Consider the following 11,822-nt stretch of genomic DNA (forward strand, 5'->3'; position numbering starts at 1 on the left):
CCGACGCCGGACCCCCGGTTACATAGGATGGATGGATGGATTCGAGCTTGTATTTGAAATAGAAACATCGCAGCGGTTCTCAGGCAAGAGCTGGACATATTTATTTTTCAGCTTGTTTTTGGGAAAAGCAAGAAATATAAGCTTTGTGCGTCTGTACTCTGGTCTTACTCCCTGCACACACTGATGGCACGGAAGGACAGTCACTGCAGTCACCTATTCTCACACTGACTTTCTCCTTTAAGTGCTGATACTGCAGAAGAATATAGATCATTTGCTTGCTTGCTTAATAACCACAAGCACCCATATTGCAGAATGAATGAGACTGAAGTGGATGGAAGGCCACGTCATTCTGTCTGCAGTGAAAGAAATAATAGCAGGAGTTGGAATTGATTATGATTATGGAGAAAATGGCTGGCTGTGGTGAGAAAGCTGTGGAAATTTGTGCCAATTCACATCGGTGAGAGCATAAAGGGTAATTTCTTTCAGTATGGGACGAATTCACATATTTGTGTGAGGAAGGTAACAAAAGTTCACTAAAGTACACTATATTAACTTTGAATATCCTTAATTAAAATATTATGTACAGTATAACACTGCACCTTTTAACAGGCTGCATGTCTGGCAGTGAAGGTCACATTCAGTTTGCTGAATGTATTCTGTCTTAAATGGTCGGCCTATTTTTCCTTCTGCTGGATGATGTACCCAGTTATCTTATAAACAAAGAGTATAATGAACAAGTTGATGTTCTGTGTGTCTGATACCTGTACCTGTTTGGCAAAGCAGTATACTTCTGTTATACTTATACTTAGTTACTGCCTACATTTTTGGCTGTGCATGTGTGATTTTGATGGGAATATTATATTTTTATATCTGTGTGTAGATTTTTTCAGCAATAATTGAGTTTATCCTTCTGTACAGTATTTAAGGTTTTGGTAATTCATCATTTATTTGTATTTGTGCAGTGTGCAGTTACCAGGTTATAAATAAACAAATAAATAAATGTGACATCAGAAGAGATGTACAATCACAGTAAAATGTGTGAAAGTAATGGAATGTGAAAATTGTTTGTGCGTATAAGTCTCCACATGTATAAAACGGTTGTATACCATAAGGAAAAGGAGCAATGGATGAATTACATAAAGTGCTTACTGTCCAAAACGAAAATGAGTCATGTTTGGCGTAACATAAATATTCAGAATTCAAGAATCATATGTCTTTGGAATCAAGAGAACTATCAGCTAACTTCACCAAGTCACCATATGGATGCAAAATCAAAGATTTCTGCCTGGCACTAAGCATGTATTCCTCTGTCACGTCACCGGTGGGAAGTAGGACCCAAATGCAAGCTGTAGGGCAGAATCCCCTTCGTGGGGAGTTTTATTGACCACCAGGTTTGGGCACAGAGACGCAAACAGACAAGGACAACTGGAGAAGATAGGACTGGGCACTTTACCAGACTAAGGAATGGGAAAACACAAGGAAGCTGATAGTGACTGACAGAAGGGGAGGAACATGGGGTGAGACTAATAGACACCAAGCGTGGCTCATCAGGGAGGAGAACTGGAGGGTAAGGTTGACTAAATGGGCAAGACATGACAGTAAACGCCCCCCTCCCAATCCTGTGCCCTCCGGGTACAAGGGCATCATTAAGGGGACACACAGACCAGGGCAAAACCAAGGACAACAGGGGAGACTAACCCCCAGGACACAACTCATGACAGGCCAGGTAATCCAACAGGGATGCTGACTATGGACCAAAAGACAGACAGTGGGTGTCAGTGGGTAAGTGGGAACAAAGGACACAGTAGAAGGAGACAAAAGGGAGGGATTGGGCATCAAAAGGACCAAAGATGGCACAGGGACAGACAAGGCAGGACACAACCAGACAAGACAGGCAAGCAACGGAACCAGTGCAACAATAATATGGCCAAGAGAGGGGAACCTAAAGCGGGAAGCAAGAGTGACTGGAGTGGGGGCTGGAACAGTGAAATCGGGCTAAGAGGTGAAACCAGGGAGAGCCACGGGGAAGCAAGACTACAGACCAAAGACTGAGGTATTAGGAGGGGCAAGACACTAGGTAGCATGGGAGGTAAAGTGAACAGTTCAGGGCCTCTGATGGGCTCCGGGGTGCCGCAGAAGGGTCACGGCCAGGGGGGCCTTTGGAATCCTGTCTGGGTCTGTAGAAGCTCCACTCGTCTGCGGCAGCCGAGGGAAGAACAGCATCGGTAGACGGCGAGGGGTTGGCAGAGTCGGAGGGTGTCGAGGGGCAGGCAGGACAGGAACTGGACCAAACCAGGGACCCTGCAAAACAAAAGCACAGGCCAGTACCAGCGCCATGAGGAGACAGGATGTGGTTCCTTTTGGGAATCATTGAATGGGGTACCCTGAAAGACCATCTTGGACCAAGCCTGGATCAGGAGGCAGGTCTGGGTAGCATAACCTCGTTTTTTCCTCCTGGACCTCAGCTCACGACTGGATTTCCGTTGACCCTGCCGTTGTCGCGGCGATAGCCTCCTCGGCTGGGGAAACTTTGGCCACGGGGCTGACACCACGGAGTGGGACTCAGGGCAAGACCTGGAGGCTCCCACTCCATGTCCTCCGGGGGAATGTCCTCCAGGTCAGCCCCCTCTGGGCTGGCATTGTCCGGAGAGTCTGATGCCAGGCTGGTGATGCCTTAATCCATACTAAATGTAAATAAACATAATGAAATTTAAAAGAATAAAATGGTAATTAGAGGAAAATTTAACGTGCAAGTTTTAAAAAAAATGGGCTTTTCCTTTTACCCAGATGTCTGCAAGCGCTGTGACTGTGATGAATGGTGACGCATGAGATCCTGAGAATGGGCGACGCTTCCAAGGATGGGTGGCAGGTGGCATTTCCCAGGAATTACAGGCAGGAGATGCCTGAGGAGCTCTCCTGGAGGGAAGACAGAAAGAGAAGAAGGGAACAAGCAGAGGCTGTGGGGAGAAAAAGACTGCAGAACCAGTTAAAGTTGTACAGGTGGATTGTACAAATGCCCTCAAGTCTTGGTCCATGAGGGTTCCTGTTTTTAATTTACAAAAAAACAATAAATTAATTTTAAATAAATCTTAAGGCTTATCATTTACATCTTTCTAGTAGTTAAAACACATACAATCGAATAACTTGCCTGGTGATTTTGGAACTTCCGACTCCAAAGCAAAATAATACAGATTACAAGTACATGCATTATTCTACTTGGGGAAAAGGGATAAATTAAATAAAGGGTTAACTTTGGAATCTAAAACAAAAACAGCAATATCATATCAAGGGTCTTCAATACCTTTTTCCTGTGTCTGCTCCCTTTACATGTAGATACTGATATAAACACGTACCTTTAAAATATATTATGTTTAGTTTATAAGCTTATTTCATTATAACAAACAAGCACAATCCATAAGTGCACTAGGCCTAACACATGGTTCAGAAGCCTCCTACCCCACCTTACACCAGCCACATGGACACCATCTGTCCAACTGGGCAACTTCAGCGTCTTGTGCCTCCTGAAACGCCACCTCAGTTTCTTCTTCTTCCTCACATCCTTCTTCCTGAATGGTTTCCAGCCATGATCTGCCTCCTTGTAACACAATAGATCCCAAAGCATTCCCTCTACTTTTCTCTCCTTCTCCCTTAACCTCCTCCACATTCACTCTTACCTCACATCCATTCTCCTGACCTCCATTTACCATATGCATTACATTCATACCAGCCTCCGCCCCCTCCATCTCACCATTGGAGGCCCCTTTCTGATACCTCCACATTTTCCCAAGTAGCCCTTCCCAATCCCTCCTTATCCCCCCCAACCTGGACAGTGGGGGTGTCGCTCGTGAGCACTCCTCCACACCGTCTCCCCAGTCGATCACCTCGTCACACAGGTTCCAGGCATCCCAGTACTGGGTGTTGATCCAGGCAACCGCTGTCTGAATTTGCTTTCTGAGGAGTAAATGATAGATAGTTAACCAGATATTTACAGTGATAATTAAATGAATAAAGACCAGACAGATCTTCAACCATACACAAAATACAGTTGCTATAATTATTATAATCATGGGCATAAATTTTATTTAACAGTAGGAGGGGGACAATAGATATAAAATTTCTCATAAGCAATTTTTGAAGGGGACACAAATAATACAGTCAAATTGTACTTATGAAGATTTGTCCCCACAGTGAAAAACTTTATTTCTGTCATTATTATTGTAGCATGGAGACTGTGTCATTATGCTTATTTTCAAAGTTTTTCTCAGGTTCAATGACAAAGCAGATTTTTCTTCAAAACTATTTATTGCATTTTTTGTTATGTTGTTTACGGTCAAGCCATCAACATACAATAACATTTAAACATGACTATTATTGTGAAAAAGATATAAAATAAGTAATGTTTTGTATCAAAATCAACAATTAAATTATCGATTTACAGTAACTGTTCTATGCAAAAAAAAAACATCTGCAATTTAAAGCAAACTTACATTAATGAATAGACACTAAACAAAAGTACCAAATGTGTTTTTCCTGGTATCACTGGGCCCCACAAACTCTTGGCATATGTTGTTTATGTTAAAGTTCTCCAGCTCGTCTTTCTGCATATTGCAGACTAACAGACTGTTAAGTGCATCTTGGCCCATAGTAGCCCTTAGCCACGTCTTTAGTCTGCGCAATGCACTGAAGCTCCTCTCAGCTTCACATGAGGACACTGGAACCACCAACAAAATTCTGACAAGGACCTCAATCTGGTCAAACAAGCCTGAAGGGCCAGTGCTTTGGACAGGATCTTAGTCCGTATTCAATAAGCCTTTAGGTGAAAGGAGGTGTAAGAATAAGGATCTTTCCCCTTTTTTAGCATGAGAAATATTAGCTTGGGCAAGAGGTTCAGGTTGTTGAACATGTCCAATAGGAGAGAGGACAACTGGGGCCATAACTTTTTATAGAACTCGGAAGGAAAGCCATCGGGTCTGGGACATTAACCACTTTGCGAAGCAGCCGCCATGGTGGTCAGTTCAGTTACAGTGAGAGTGATAGTGACATCTAAATCATTCACAGCCACACATTCCAATGAAGGAATGGCTAAATCCCTAAAGAAACTATTGAACTCTAGACAACAAGTGAGAGGAGAAAAACTTGAATGCATTATTCATTTCTAGAGGATTTGCTCGTAATAATGAGACCTTGTTTGCATCAGTAGTTCAGCAGTATGTTGAGACACTAGAAATTCAAACTCTGCTTGTATCGTTAGATGCTCCTTATAAACATCATCAGATAGGGAGAAACATATCAATTGTCAAGATCTGCTTCACGCTGTGTTAAATATGCCATCTTCTCCTTCCACAGCTCTCTATCATTGCTTACATATCAGATAATCTGCCCACTGGTATCAGTCTGCAAGGTTTCCAGCGATATGGAAACAAATACATCTGGAGATATATTTAAAGAAAGAAAATTGGCAATTTGTTGTGAAATAAAATCAACAAGGAAAGCAACTGAGTGTTGAACCGTCAAGGACACCATGTTCTAACAAAATTTTCGAGGAGACTGGAGCATGATCTGAGAAAGCTATTTTATCATAGCTACTCAGATATTGAGCAAGAAGTCTTATCAACTAAGAAATAGTCAATTTGGGTAAACGTGTGATGAATCTCAGAGAAAAAAACTATACTCTTTTCGAGTGGGATTAAAAAATTGTGAAAACACCTGACACATTAAATTTGTTGGTAAAAGAATTGATCGTTTCGACAGATTTTGAAGGCAGAGCTATCTTGGGGGATGGATGATCCAATTTCGGATTAAAGCGACAATTTAAATCACTCCCCAAGATAAGGTGATATTTAGAGGTATCAGGTACCAGTGAGAACAGACGCTTAAAGAAAATATCATCACAATTAGGAGCACATGCGTTAACCAATAGTACAGGCGTAATGAACAATAAACTAGTAATTATGACAGATCTCCCATTTGGATCGGGAATCCACATCAGATATGCAAAGAACAAAGGGAATAGATGTATGCAACAATATTTTTACATCCCTTGCTCTACAGCAGAAAGATTGTAGAATGATAGATGTAATCTGCCCATCCACACCTGTCGTCTGATGGTTTAAAATGAGTTTCTTGAAAGAGCATCATACGAGCCCTTCAGCGATAAAGGTATTGCAGTATTTCACTGTGTTTGATAGGATTATTAAGGCTGTTATAGTTAAAACTAAGCAATTTACAATAGTATCCCCCCACACCTCCCTGGTGAGTCCCAGGTTAATCATTACTAAGGCGTACTCCTAACTGAAGTCTGCTATGAAAATTTGGGTTGAAGGCTGTGGCGCAATATGTTAGACTGACTGAAATAAAGCAGAGAAAACGTAATATAAAGAAGTAAGGAAAATAGAGGTTAAAATGCACGGTAGTTTCTTGTCATATCGCCGCAAATGCACATAAAGTACGTACGAATTCACACTGTTACAACAACCGATTGCTGCACATATCGCTTTTGAAGGTGAATGCGTACTTACCAGTTGCTGAATGCTGAATGCTTACCAGTTATATCCATCCCTGCGTATATAGCTAACACGATGTCAAACACCATTGCTGTGCTCTAGAAGTTGCAAAGTAACTTGCTTGCCTGCTAGTGGCACTCCAGTACATTTCTAAAAGCATGCTCAGGCAGTGCCATCTTGTCATATGTGGAAGCCTCAACAAGCCAAAATCAGCTACTTTTTTTTCCAAAGTACAAAATTAATTTGTATCAGCTAAATGTATGAGTGTTTATAGCCACCGAGCTTACCTTATTGGAAGACAAAGCAGGACATTCACGTATCATGTAATTAATTTAAGAAAGCGGTATTTTGCCTCATTACGCGTGTATTTAAGCTGCAGTGTGGTGGAAGCTTATTACCTTTGAATAACATTCCTTTAAATATTATGCCTCGGCTCCATTTGCTTGAACAAAATAACGCTTCCTATTGTACTGAACATTCGCTATACAATTTGTTTTTATGAAACTTTCTTTAACATTTAAAAGAAAAGTAGAACTTTCTACATCTGAACTACATAGTACGTCTTCGACATTCCCCGGAAAAATGGACTCTACGCACGAGTTATGACGTAATACGCACGTAGCGTAATACAGCTCATTAGCCAGTTTCAACGTACGTACTATTACACTAATGTTAAGCGGACAGTGGGAGTAGTTTCCATAGAAACAACGTAAATATTCTTTACCGTTTGCAGCACAGCAAACTCTACGAATGAAAATGGCACTGAGGTGAGCAGTTTGTTAGCTCTCCAAAATTTCGTTTTATTCTTCAAATTATATTATGCAACTTTGATTATTTTCTCTTTTATACTATACTAATGTAGTACATGTCGATAAAATTATTGCATGTTTTTAATGTCATTAAAACTTGTGGTCTTTATTTTTATTGGAGGTGTTCTTATATCGAAGTGATGATGATAGACAGCTATTTGGTTAGTAAAATCTTCCCAAACTTCAAAAAATGTCACTGATCCCTAAAACGGCGGTGTAATTTGCCGGGGTGTCCACGATAAAATATGCGGAATGGTGGGAGATTGGCTATGCGAACGGAAATCCGGCACTAAACAATACAGACAGTTTTCTTTTTAATACGGCGCGAACCCGTAATAAACAGGACGGTAGGCACAGCCCGCCCCCCCCCCTGAGCACTGAGCTCGGACGGTACCGGTACACTGACCGGGGGCTGGGAACCCTTACGGTAATGGATGGTAAAATGTTTACTTAAAATGTTTAAGTAATTTGGGGCATTGCTTTCGTAATAAGGTAAATGCTTCAAGCTGACTATTACATTTTTAAAAAAACAATGTTGCACAGAACTAAAAAAATACTCTTAGTTTTATCAGTGTTAACACAGTTCTCAGTAGCATTCATCTGGGTTTTCACTTGTGGAGGGCTGTTGTTTCCTATTCCATGTTAGTTATAATCGCTAGCACAGTTTTTTTTCTATAAACCCCACAATTTCCATTTCCATTTTCCAAACCGCTTATCTTACTGGGTCTCGGGGTGTCCGGAGCCTATCCCGAAAGCAATAAACCCCACAATTATTCATTATAATCCATCCATCCATCCATCCATTCATCCATTTTCCAAACCGCTTATCCTACGGAAGCAATAAACCCCACAATTATTCATTATAATCATGGGCGTAAATCGCGGGGGGGGGGGGGGGGGACGGAGGGAACATGCCCCCCAATAAATTATTTAAAAAAACGCACTCTCTATTGTGAAAAATATATGTATGTATACCTAAAATAATTGTGTAGGTAGAGAATAAAACAAACGCAAACAATGCCTTTAGAAACAGTTGCGTCCCCCCCCATTCCTCACAGTGGTTTGGCCCGCTGCCTGCTTTCCCAGTTCATCTCACCTACTCTACACACACGAGTCAGGTGTGTGGCTGCGGCTCTATTAATGTTGAACTCCAATAAGTAGAGTATTTTATTTAATTTAAATAAAGCGATTATCTTTAATGTAGTTAATGCAGACTCATTCATAAATTAGTTTCGGCAAAAATGCTGATTACCGATGTAATTTTCCATGAATCAGATATATTAGCGATTAAAATATTACTTATTTAGTTAACGTTCGCTTGTTTACAATAACTTGTTCCATAGTGCACTGCAACTAACGCGCCAGAGCCGTTTCCAATGCATTGTTTTATTTGTGACGACTTGGCATAATATTAACTTAACATTAACGGCCACAGTTAGCATATTGTTTAGCTGTGCATTTACTAAATGAGCACTGTGCTACGTCAGAACTGACCCCACTGTATTTTTTTGTATAATCAGTTTCTATTCTGTTCTTAAGTGTCTTAATTCATTTTAAATACAAATTTAAACCTTTTTTAATTCCTTGTTTTTATTGTTGTGATTATTTTATGATAGTTTTACTTTCTTTATGTAAAGCACTTTTAATTACCATTGTGTATAAAATGGCTACAGCATAAATAAACTCGCCTTGCCTTACAGTGTCATAAACTAGATAAAATGACAGAGAAAAGGAAAATGGACATAGGAACATTTTTCAGTGCACCTAAACGCCAAGTAACTACGAAAAGTTCACATATTATGGCAATTTGGCTTTAAGAATGGGTGCTTATCATACCTGTCAAGTTTTGGATTTGAAAATAAGGGAAATTTTCCGGCGCCCGCCGCGAGCAGTCCCACCACCCCAACCAAGCTGCAGTATCCCTTACATTTTAAGACGGGCGACAAGAAAGCTAATCACCACTTATCAACCACTTATAAACTACAACTGGCTTTATGCACAGCTGCACTACTTCCTGAACTTCAAAGGCAGCTCCTTTGTTTCCTGTCTGCCATTATTGGACAAACTAATTAATCCAGGTGATCAGTTTGTCCAATAATGGCAGACAGGAAACAAAGGAGCCTTCGTTTTTCCCGTTGAGTATTTTCGTGCAATAGCAGAGTCCGGGAACATGTCAGCTACACACTTGTTGAAGTCATCATGGAAGGAGAAAGGAATGTTGTTTTTGGCACACAGTATTGCCATTTTTACCTCTGCACTTGTGACCTGGTCTGCCTCAGTGGCATTTCTCGTCACGAATGCTGACATCGCCTGGGCATGTTTTTGTGCCTTTAGCCGGCGCTTGTGCTTGGCGGATTTGTCATGCTGGCAACATCATTCCTTCCCCCGTGTGCGATGCTAAAGTCGCAGTTACACATTTTACAAAACGCCTGACTGTCCCCCACCCTGCTCTTCTTCAGAAAAATTAATTTGTTGTCCCATTGATCGCGGTATTTACACGAGGGTTTTGGTTTTTTGGCAGGAGTGCCTTCCTTCTCTGTCCTGGCGTCCATCATCTGTCTGTTTTCTTCTTTTTTTCCCGTGTTTTTTTCCCGCGTAGTAGGCTACTGCAGGTGGTAGTTATCGCGAGGCTAGTGACAGAGCTCAGATTTTGGGGGGGACGTTTTTTTTTTTTTTAATAACGCAGGTTAAAATACGGGAGATTTACGGGAAAATACTAATACGGGAGGACGGCGGGAAAGAAGGGTAAATTACGGGACTTTCCCGGCCAAAACGGGATACTTGACAGGTATGATTCTATGGCAAATGCCAATCGAGCTCCATGGTGCTGGGCAGTGAGCACAGGGCCCATTAGAGGATGTTGGACCCTCAAGCCAACCTCATGAAGTCCAAACAATCAGAAACATTCACACCAGTGGCTTGATGAAGGTCATTTTGTAGGGCTCCAGCAGTGTTCATCCTGTTCCTCCTTGCACAAAGGAGCAGATCCCGGTCCTGCTGATGGGTTAAGGACCTTCTATGATCCTGTCCACCTCTCCTAGAGTAACTGCCTGTCTCCTGGGATCTCCTCCATACCCTTGAGACTGTGCTGGGAGACACAGCAAACTTTCTGGCAATGGCACGTATTGATGTGCCATCCTGGAGGAGTTGGACTACCTGTGCAACCTCTGTAGGGTCCAGGTATCGCCTCATGCTACCAGTAGTGACACTGACCGTCGCCAAATGCAAAACTAGTGAAAAAACCGTCAGAAAAGATGAGGAGGAAAAAATGCCAGTGGCCTCCACCTGTTAAACCATTCCTGTTTTGGTGGTCATCTCATTGTTACCCCTCTAGTTCACCTGTTCATAATTTCATTAACACCAAAGCAGCTGAAACTGATTAATCACCCCCTCCGCTACTTAACTGACCAGATCAATATCCCAGAAGTTTAAAAGACTTGATGCTATACTCTAATTAAAAAGTGTTCCTTAAATTTTTTTGAGCAGTGTATAATCGTAGCATCACTTCCCTTGTCTTAAACTCCACACACCTAGACTTGTAACCCAACATCCTATTGGCCTTTTTTATTGCTTCCCCACACTGGCGAAAGTGGGACATAGAAGCATCAAGATACACATCGAGATCTTTCTCATAATCAGCTACCTTTATTTCAGTGGAACCCATAAAATACAAGTACTTTATATTTCTGCTCTCTGCATGATTATCTTACATGTATCTACTGTATGTTAAATTTCATCTGACAGGTATCAGCGCAGTCGCTAATTAAATCCAGATCCCGTTGTAGCCTCTCCGCTGCTAGATCAATATCTGCTACGCCACCCACCCTGGTGTCGTCTGCAAATGTAGCCAGTTTACTGTATGTATTGCTGTCAATATCATTAATGTAAATTAGGAACAGTACTGGTCCTAAAATTGAACCCTACAGTACCCCACTATGAACACAGACCCACTGTCATGCCCGGCTCATACGATCGTTGTGTGCCACGCCCCCTGATTATCCACGTGTTCTTCCCCTATCATGCCTAGCTGTACCTTGTCGTTTTGCCATGTCTTTTGTCTATATCAGTCCACATCTTGCCCTGTCCGATGTCCGTCATTGATGTTAGTGCTGTTGTCATGTCCCGTTCTGCCCATAGCCGTCTTCCCCCTAATAAAACCCCAGTTTTCCCCGTATTCTACCTCCCTGCTTCGTCCTTCCCTGCCTCCTTCCTGCCAGCCTGCCCGTCCGCACCCGCAAACTCTGACACCCACAATATAATAATATTTGTACAGTACATACTGTAATCAATGCAGAGGTAACATCCCTTCTCCAAATTCAAGTTGCTGGCTATGTTTACTGTAGGTCCCAGGGGAAGGGGCTGCACTAAACCAGTATTTCAATTGATTACGAAAAACTTTAGTGCTTAATTAGCAATCACCGATGGTTGCAGCGGAATTTCTGAAGAGAACCGTCAAACGAGAACAACGTTTATCCAAAATGGGAAATTTATGACGCTTTCACAAACTAGA

The 11,822-nt window shown here is 41.8% G+C and overlaps 1 long non-coding RNA gene across 3 annotated transcripts; it reads right to left on the reverse strand.

Annotated features, from left to right (window-relative positions):
• Positions 1-1,572: 1,572 nt before the first annotated feature.
• Positions 1,573-7,116, reverse strand: LOC125722722 (uncharacterized). 3 transcript variants are annotated; one of them, XR_007386526.1, is made up of 5 exons: positions 6,902-7,116; positions 3,823-3,951; positions 2,784-3,595; positions 2,384-2,684; positions 1,573-2,301 (listed from the first exon to the last, which is right to left on the reverse strand). It is a non-coding gene; the product is annotated as an uncharacterized LOC125722722 (long non-coding RNA). The 3 variants fall into 3 exon arrangements; XR_007386525.1 differs by having other exon boundaries at positions 3,882-3,951; positions 6,791-7,116; XR_007386524.1 differs by having other exon boundaries at positions 3,882-3,951; positions 6,902-7,115.
• Between the last annotated feature and the right edge of the window lie 4,706 nt (positions 7,117-11,822).

The sequence above is a fragment of the Brienomyrus brachyistius genome, unplaced genomic scaffold (genome assembly GCF_023856365.1).
Source record: "Brienomyrus brachyistius isolate T26 unplaced genomic scaffold, BBRACH_0.4 scaffold41, whole genome shotgun sequence".
In the NCBI taxonomy this organism is placed as follows: Eukaryota; Metazoa; Chordata; class Actinopteri; order Osteoglossiformes; family Mormyridae; genus Brienomyrus; species Brienomyrus brachyistius.